Raw genomic sequence first — 9,297 nt, 5'->3', positions numbered from 1 at the left:
TGTCTTGCCTACACACGGTCACACCAAATTCCGATCATTTAGAACGCGGTGACGTACAACGCGTACGACGGGACTAGAAAAAGGAAGTTCAATAGTCAGTAGCCAATAGCTTCCGTCTCGTAGTTGAATCTGAGCATTGCGTGATTTTTGGCGTGTCGGAATTGCATACACACGATCGGAATTTCCGATGGAAAGTTTTTCCGTCTGGAAAATTGAGAACATGCTATCAATTTTTGGCTGGCAGAAATTCAGACAGCTAAATTCCGATGGAGCGTACACACGGTCGCATTTTCCGATGAAAAGCTCTCACCGGTGATTTTCTGGCCGGAATTCCGATCGTGTGTACGCGGCATTAGAGGCCTATTCTTTTCTTGCAAGAGGTCTGTTTAATCAAGTCGTCTTCCGGGACAAAACACGTTAACCCCACCACTTCAAAGGCGGTCCTCTAGGCTTTTTAAAATAAAAATGGAGTCATTACCTCTCATTGGTTGAGTACATTTTGTGGTATGGAGACTTAGAGGTCTATTATTCTCTTGCAAGAGGTCTGTTTAATCAAGTTGTCTTCCGGGACAAAACACGTTAACCCCCACCACTTAAAAGGCGGTCCTCTAGGCCTTTTAAAATAAAAATGGAGTCATTAGCTGAGTACATTTTGTGGTATGGAGACTTGGATGTGTATTATTCTCTTGCAAGAGGTCTGTTTAATCAAGTCGTCTTCCGGGACAAAACATGTTAACCCCACCACTTCAAAGGCGGTCCTCTAGTCCTTTTAAAATAAAAATTGAGTCATTACCTCTGGTTGGCTGAGTACATTTTGTGGCATGGAGACTTTGAGGCCTATTATTCTCTTGCAAGAGGTTGGTTTAATCAAGTCGTCTTCCGGGACGAAACACGTTAACCCCCCCCTACTTAAAAGGCGGCTCTCTGGGGATTTTAAAATAAAAATGGAGTCATTACCTCTTATTGGCTGAGTACATTTTGTGGTATGGAGACTTAGAGGTCTATTATGATAAAGAAAACAACTATGTCCCGTACCTGGTGGTAGAGTCTGATATGCAGAGGGAGGCCTCTTCTCTATCAGGGGCCCTCTGACTCCAGGCCCCTGATAGAGAAAACAGGAATGCAGAGATCACATGAGTGCCTGGCAAGATTGCTAGTAGAGGAGCTGGACTGGAACTGAAGTAGGAACTGGAACGGATCCAGGAACAGCTGTCAAACTGGAACCTGGAGCTTAGGCAGGTGCAGGCACACGAGTCCAGAGCAGGTGGACACTGGAGCAGGGTCAGGTGCAGGCACACGAGTCCAGAGCAGGTGGACACTGGAGCAGGGTCAGGTGCAGGCACACGAGTCCAGAGAAGGTGGACACTGGAGCAGGGTCAGGTGCAGGCACACGAGTCCAGAGCAGGTGGACACTGGAGCAGGGTCAGGTGCAGGCACACGAGTCCAGAGCAGGTGGACACTGGAGCAGGGTCAGGTGCAGGCACACGAGTCCAGAGCAGGTGGACACTGGAGCAGGGTCAGGTGCAGGCACACGAGTCCAGAGCAGGTGGACACTGGAGCAGGGTCAGGTGCAGGCACACGAGTCCAGAGCAGGTGGACACTGGAGCAGGGTCAGGTGCAGGCACACGAGTCCAGAGCAGGTGGACACTGGAGCAGGGTCAGGTGCAGGCACACGAGTCCAGAGAAGGTGGACACTGGAGCAGGGTCAGGTGCAGGCACACGAGTCCAGAGAAGGTGGACACTGGAGCAGGGTCAGGTGCAGGCACACGAGTCCAGAGAAGGTGGACACTGGAGCAGGGTCAGGTGCAGGCACACGAGTCCAGAGAAGGTGGACACTGGAGCAGGGTCAGGTGCAGGCACACGGGTCCAGAGCAGGTGGACACTGGAGCAGGGTCAGGTGCAGGCAGGTTCAGCAGGTAGCAGATGGAGCAGGCAGGAACGTGGTCTCTGGTACAGGCTGGCAGCGAGGTAGCATAAGGAACAGGCAGGAATGTAGTCAAGACAGGCCGAGGTCAGGTGCAGGCAGATTACAGGGATAGTCAGGATCAAGCTGGGTAGGTCAACTAGAGCAGGTACAGGCAAACAATAATCAGGGATCACAGGTAACGCTGTAGACCAGACAGCACCGATCCAATGAAGTAAGGCAGTTTAAATAGCTTGTTAGCGTCACTGGACGTGCGCGCGCCAACGTTGGCATTTCGTGCGTCACTAGTGCGCATGCGCGTGTGCATAGGTGCGCGCAAACGTGCCTGCGCAGCCTTTTTCAGTGGGACATGCCGAACAGGGGGGACATCTTCGGTCGCCATCTTGATTGCTGGCGTTGCCCTTCCTGACAAACTAGTTAATGTGACACACATTTCGTCCAATCAGAACAAATATCAGATCGTCGGCTTCGTCTAGTGGCCATAATCTGGCACTGTGGGTTTCTAACCCCATTTCGTCGATGGAGCTGACCGTCATAGGAAATCAAAACATGGGCAGAATTTGTCGCCACTGGGCGAATGCTTGTCACATTCGTTCGACAAATTTTCTGAAAGTAGCCCCCTTAATTTCCTTTCGTCGGGCGCGGTTTACTACAAATGACTGAGATCCTCCTCACACACTTACGAGTTTAGACATCGAAGAATAGAAGTTAACCGCTTGCCGCCAAAGGTACGTAAATGGCCGTCCTTGGGTTTCAGCGGTTATACGGGGATGGTGGGGGCACCTACAGGCATGATCGCGGTACCTATCTTTTCAGCCAGCGATTCTGAGTAAGGTGAATGTGATTCTGAATGGCTCGATCACTTCTGCGGGTGGTGGAAGGGGGGGTCCCGCTCTTTTTTTTTTTTAGGGGGAATTGGCACTGGCAGTTACTGGCCCCCTAAACAACCAGCCTGAGCGGGAAGTCTCCATATTTTTTTCAGTGAAGGCAATGCTGTATTAGGAGGTTCAACTCAGCCGGACACACGTTTAGTTCTACCATTGGCTGAACCCATAAACAACTAATTCATTGCATTGGTGACCGATGGGAGAAGGACCCCCTTTTATCAGTGGTCAGTGTAGTGGTCCATTATATTGGTGACCAATGGGAGAAGGACCCCCTGATATCAGTGGTCAGTGTGGTGGTCCCTTACATTGGAGACCAATGGGAGAAGGACCCCCTGATATCAGTGGTCAGTGTAGTGGTCCCTTACATTGGTGACCAATGGGAGAAGAACCCCCTTATATCAGTGGTCAGTGTGGTGGTCCCTTACATTGGTGACCAATGGGAGAAGGACCCCCTTATATCAGTGGTCAGTGTAGTGGTCCCTTACATTGGTGACCAATGGGAGAAGGACCCCCTGATATCAGTCGTCAGTGTGGTGGTCCCTTACATTGGAGACCAATGGGAGAAGGACCCCCTGATATCAGTGGTCAGTGTAGTGGTCCCTTACATTGGTGACCAATGGGAGAAGGACCCCTTATATCAGTGGTCAGTGTAGTGGTCCCTTACATTGGTGACCAATGGGAGAAGGACCCCTTATATCAGTGGTCAGTGTAGTGGTCCCTTCAGGGACCAATGATAGAAGGATCACCTTTTATCAGTGGTCTTTTAGTGGTCCCTTACATTGGTGACCGATGGGAGAAAGACCCCCTTATATCAGTGGTCAGTGTAGTGGTCCCTTACATTGGTGACCAATGGGAGAAGGACCCCTTATATCAGAGGCCAGTGTAGTGGTCCCTTATATTGGTGACCAATGGGAGAAGGACCCCTTATATCAGTGGTCAGTGTAGTGGTCCCTTACATTGGTGACCAATGGGAGAAGGACCCCTTATATCAGTGGTCAGTGTAGTGGTCCCTTCAGGGACCAATGATAGAAGGATCACCTTTTATCAGTGGTCTTTTAGTGGTCCCTTACATTGGTGACCGATGGGAGAAAGACCCCCTTATATCAGTGGTCAGTGTAGTGGTCCCTTACATTGGTGACCAATGGGAGAAGGACCTCTTATATCAGTGGTCTCTTACATTGGTGACAAATGGGAGAAGGACCCCCTTATATCGGTGGTCAGTGTAGTGGTCTCTTACATTGGTGACCAATGGGAGAAGGACCTCTTATATCAGTGGTCAGTGTAGTGGTCTCTTACATTGGTGACCAATGGGAGAAGGACCCCCTTATATCAGTGGTTAGTGTAGTGGTCTCTTACATTGGTGGCCAATGGGAGAAGGACCCCCTTATATCAGTGGTCAGTGTAGTGGTCTCTTACATTGGTGACCAATGGGAGAAGGACCCCCTTATATCAGTGGTCAGTGTAGTGGTCCCTTACATTGGTGACCAATGGGAGAAGGACCCCTTATATCAGAGGTCAGTGTAGTGGTCCCTTATATTGGTGACCAATGGGAGAAGGACCCCCTTATATCAGTGGTCAGTGTAGTGGTCCCTTACATTGGTGACCAATGGGAGAAGGACCCCTTATATCAGTGGTCAGTGTAGTGGTCCCTTCAGGGACCAATGATAGAAGGATCACCTTTTATCAGTGGTCTTTTAGTGGTCCCTTACATTGGTGACCGATGGGAGAAAGACCCCCTTATATCAGTGGTCAGTGTAGTGGTCTCTTACATTGGTGACCAATGGGAGAAGGACCCCCTTATATCAGTGGTCAGTGTAGTGGTCTCTTACATTGGTGACCAATGGGAGAAGGACCCCCTTATATCAGTGGTCAGTGTAGTGGTCTCTTACATTGGTGGCCAATGGGAGAAGGACCCCCTTATATCAGTGGTCAGTGGGAAAAAGGACCCTCTCCCATTGTCATCAGTGGGAAGATTGCCCACCTTACTGATCATTGATGTCACTGAGAGACAGAAATTGTTCATTGCTCAGGAAACCCCTAGACACCTTTGGAGGAACCCTGGCTGAGAAAGGCTGGACTAGGCAGTAATATATTTCTCTCCCCCTTGGTGGGAGTGGAGATGACCCCATCTATATAGTCAACATTTCCAGGGACACCCCTTTTTTTGCTGTGTGTCCTGCAAGCCATCATAGGTGAAGAATGCACTTTAGTTAGGGGCGGAGCATTCATTTAAAATGGGCGTGGTTCTACAAGACGCACACTGATAGCCTATTGTACAATACAATGTATATATATATATATATAAATGTATATACAGGAAGACTTATCATAATAAGAACAGACACAAAGACAAGATCTTGGTCATCAGTCAAATAATTTTCGGATTTGGATATCTAGTTACAAATTTTGGGGCTCTTTTACACATTTAGCAGTCCTTGCCGCCTCTCTAAAAATCTATCCATGGTGGATCACTTTTCAGAGGGTGGTTGACAAGCGGCTGGGAGACAATAGGTTGCCTCCTCACCACAGGTTGTAACACTGACAAGCAGGGTGAAAAGAGGGTTGGCAGTGATGAGGAGGTGATGGGAATGAAGAGGAGGTGGAGATGGTTACAGAAGGATGAAAAGGAGCACATAGGGGTGATAAAGGAGATGGGGGAGGTTGTTAAAAGGGGAGCAGAAGGATGGGGAGATGAAGAATGAGGAAGGGGGAGGTGAAGAGGGGGCCAGGGAGGTAAAGAGAGGGTAAAAATGGGGGATATGGGATTGTTTGGGGGGGTGGGGGTGAGGAGTGGGAAAAGGGGGTAAGTAGGGGAAGGGAAGGCGGAGAGGGTGACAGGAAAGAGAGGAAGGGGGATGGGGAGGTGAAGCGGGGGAAATGGAGAGGGGGCCAGTAGAGTGAAGAGGGGGATATTGGGGTGATGCAGGCATGGGGAGGTGAAGGGGGGGCAAGTTGGTGAAGAGTGGGATGGGATGAAGAGGGGGGTCGGAAAATGGAAAGGGGGGCCAGGAGAGTGAAGAGTGGGACATTGGAGTGATGCAGGCACGGGGAGATGAAAAGGGGGCAAGTTGGTGAAGAGTGGGATGGGGTGAAGAGAGGGGATTGGAAGGGGGGCCAGGAGAGTGAAGAGGGGGACATTTGGGTAATGGGGGCATGGGGAGGTAAAGAGGAGAAGGGGGGGAGGGTGAAAAAGAAGGAAGGATATGGAGAAGTGAAGAATGGGGGGGGGGGTGAAGAGGGAATCGGTTAGGTGAAGAGGGGCAGGGAGAGGAGATGAAGAGGGGGAAAAGGGGAGTGAGGATGGGAATGGGGGGAGAAGAGGAAGATACAGAAGTGAAGCGGGGAAGTGATGGAAGGTTAAGAGGATGACAGTGCACTGAGTATGGCGAAGAGGGGGGAAGATGGGGATGGGGTGGTGAAGAGGGAGATAAGTTGGTAAACACGGGAACATAGAGATGAAGAGAGGAGACGGGGCAATGAAAGGGGGTAGTAGAGTGAAGAAGAGTAGGGTGAGGATGGTGACATGGGGTGTAATTAGGGGATGGGGGAATTGAAGAGGATACTTGGGTGTATTTGCTCCTAGGAGAGGATGGCTAGCATTATTATTTCAGGTGCATGGGGCAGATAGGTAGTTGAGAGCATTTCCCCGGCTAAGTGAAGGAACATAGAAAAGGCCACCTTCCCCCTTCCACCAGGACACCACACAGCACCCCCAGTCCTCCCTTCTTGCACCACACACAGGATGACTCTCATTCAACCCCCCCCCCCCCCAAACACAATGCCCTCCGCTCCACTACTCTGGACATTACCACCTCTCAGGGACCGGGATACACCGCGAGAAGCCATGACTTGTATAGACCTGGCAGAGTTGGAGAAGCCAGGCACTCATCACTGGACACCCCACAGAGCGGAGCCCATTCCACACACTGTGCACGACGTCCTGATGGATCCTGAGAGCAGGAAAGCCTCCGCCTGAGCGTTCTCTGATGCCCGCCGCCGACTGCTGATCACTGCTCGCTCATTGGCCACTTACAGACCCATCCTGGGCACCGATTGGTCCACCATTGCTTTGAGACAAACACATTTACAAGTGATTCTTGGGACATTGCCCAGGACAAAGACAATTGGCATCTATAAGGATATACAGTACATACACATGCAGCACAAGGCCGTGTTCACACTACGAGTCGTTTCTCGGGGGCTGCAGTTCCTCTGAGCTCCACAAGGTGATGATCTTCTCACTTCTACCATAGAGACAGGAAGTCTCTATGGAAGACAGGAAGTGATGTCAGATACAGACAGGAAGTTCCGGGTGAGAGGTGAGTCGGGAGGAAGTAGAAAGGAGACATTGCTGGAAGTTTCAGTAGAGGAGGTAATAAGATCTTATTTTCTATTTACACCCAGTAACCCCCCGTCATGTTTCGCCCTCTTCCTCCATAGTCACTGTGACGTCTTTTATCTCCAGCAGATGATGATACACACATATATAGTGTGGGAAACTAGATTACCCCCTTCAGGGGCAGAACATTCCCCCACTTACGGGGCCGGAACATTCTCTTCATATTATCATTGGCTTTTAATGGCTTATATAACTTTTATTAGTGGGGGGGGGGATTTAGACATAGACAAAGGGAATTTGTCTTTCTTTGTCGGAAGATCAAAAACTAGCAAAATTTACTTTACGTCGAAAGAGGAGTTTGTGATCCATCAAGCCAAGTAAGAGGCCCTAGATCACAAAAACACCAAAATGAATGTTCCTCTGTGTGTAATCCCACTGGGGACTGTTCTTCCCTGATAGAATCATTCATATTACCGCCCCCCCCCCCCCCTACACCCCCATCCTAATATTATACAACCAGTACAGTCCAGATCATTCTCTGTCATCAATTATTGGTCTACAGGGAACTTTTAAAGATCACATGACCAATGAGGATGGAGGAGGACCGGAGTCACATGACTGAGAAGATACTAAATCTCACCCTGAAAATCATCTACCTGCTGACCGGAGAGGTGAGGAGGATTCTGGGAGGTCACATGACATCACTCTTATCTCTATTAATAAAACACAGACCTGACCGGAGAGGTGAGGAGGATTCTGGGAGGTCACATGACATCACTCTTATCTCTATTAATAAAACACAGACCTGACCGGAGAGGTGAGGAGGATTCTGGGAGGTCACATGACATCACTCTGGTCTAGTGTGGTCAGTAGTCCATGTTCTTCTTGTAGATGATGTCAGATGATTGATGTCGGTTTATCTTTCTCCTGATCTGTAGGATTATGTTGTAGTGAAGAAGTCTAGTGGGGAGCCAATCTCAGGAGGATGGAGCAGGACCCAGAGCCCCACCATGGTGCCTCCCCCTCCTTCTCCCATACCTGAGAGGAACAAAAAGCAGAAGATCCTGGAACTGACCACCATGATGGTCCATCTGCTGACAGGAGAGGTGAGGAGGATTCTGGGAATTGTGGGACATTATCCAGTAACAGACAAGGGATGTGTCTGGATGGTGACTGTATCATTGTGTGTGTCAGGTTCCTATAAGGTGTCAGGATGTCACTGTCTATTTCTCCATGGAGGAGTGGGAGTATTTAGAAGGACACAAGGATCTCTACAAGGACGTCATGATGGACAATCAGCCGCCCCTCACATCACCGGGTAAGAGGAGACTTTATTGTAAAGGAGAGAGCAGTACGGAGGCTCCACCTAGATCCCCCATCATCTGATAAACACATAGAAACAATGTATTCAGTCAGTGTGTGTGTTTCCTACAGATGGATCCAGTAATGGGAACCCACCAGAGAGATGTCCCCGTCCTCTGTATTCCCGGGATTCCACACAGGAAGGTCACACCATCCCCCACCATCATCAGGTAGATGAGGAACAATCACTGATAGTATCATTAGGATCTGTACATTATCTGCATTGTTACCATTGATGTAATTTTTATTATATATTCAGAGTGGAAACCTGAGAGATTCTAAAGTTGAGATTAAAGAAGAGATAAAAGAGGAGGATGATGAGGATGGGGTGATGAAAGAGTCAGAGATTCCAAATGGACACACAGGTCTGTACCAGGACACCATGGAGGAGTCACCCAGATACAGGAACCCACCAGAGAGATGTCCCCGTCCTCTGTATTCCTGGGATTCCACACAGGAAGATCGCACCATCCCCCACCATCATCAGGTAGATGAGGGGCAATTATTGGTAGTTGTAATCTATACACAAGTGTGTTATAGTGAATGTTTTATTATATATTTAGAGTGGAGATCCAGATGATAATAGTATGATAATTGTTAAAGAAGAGTATAAAGACCAGGATGAGGACTATGGTGTGATGGAGTTTCCAGAAGGACCCAAGTATCTCTATAAGGATGTCAAGAAGGAGCCACCTAATACCAGGAACCCACCAGAGAGATGTCCCCGTCCTCTGTATTCCCGGGATTCCACACAGGTAGGTCACAACTATGGACACCATGATCAG

General features: G+C 49.3%; 1 protein-coding gene and 1 long non-coding RNA gene across 2 annotated transcripts in view; both read left to right on the top strand.

The window, feature by feature from the left end:
• The window catches only part of LOC143955898 (uncharacterized), a 168,706-nt gene that overhangs the window by 24,852 nt on the left and 134,557 nt on the right, over nucleotides 1–9,297 (top strand). The window lies entirely within an intron of this gene.
• On the top strand, nucleotides 7,113–8,739 carry LOC143956146 (uncharacterized). The gene is made up of 3 exons (XR_013269845.1): nucleotides 7,113–7,183; nucleotides 7,713–7,821; nucleotides 8,089–8,739. It is a non-coding gene; the product is annotated as an uncharacterized LOC143956146 (long non-coding RNA).

Source organism: Lithobates pipiens, unplaced genomic scaffold (assembly GCF_037356315.1).
Source record: "Lithobates pipiens isolate NorthernLeopardFrog02 unplaced genomic scaffold, aLitPip1_a1.2 Scaffold_35, whole genome shotgun sequence".
Classification (NCBI taxonomy): Eukaryota; Metazoa; Chordata; class Amphibia; order Anura; family Ranidae; genus Lithobates; species Lithobates pipiens.
The sequence above is the reverse complement of the archived record's forward strand: the minus strand, read 5'-3'. Positions and strand labels throughout refer to the sequence as shown.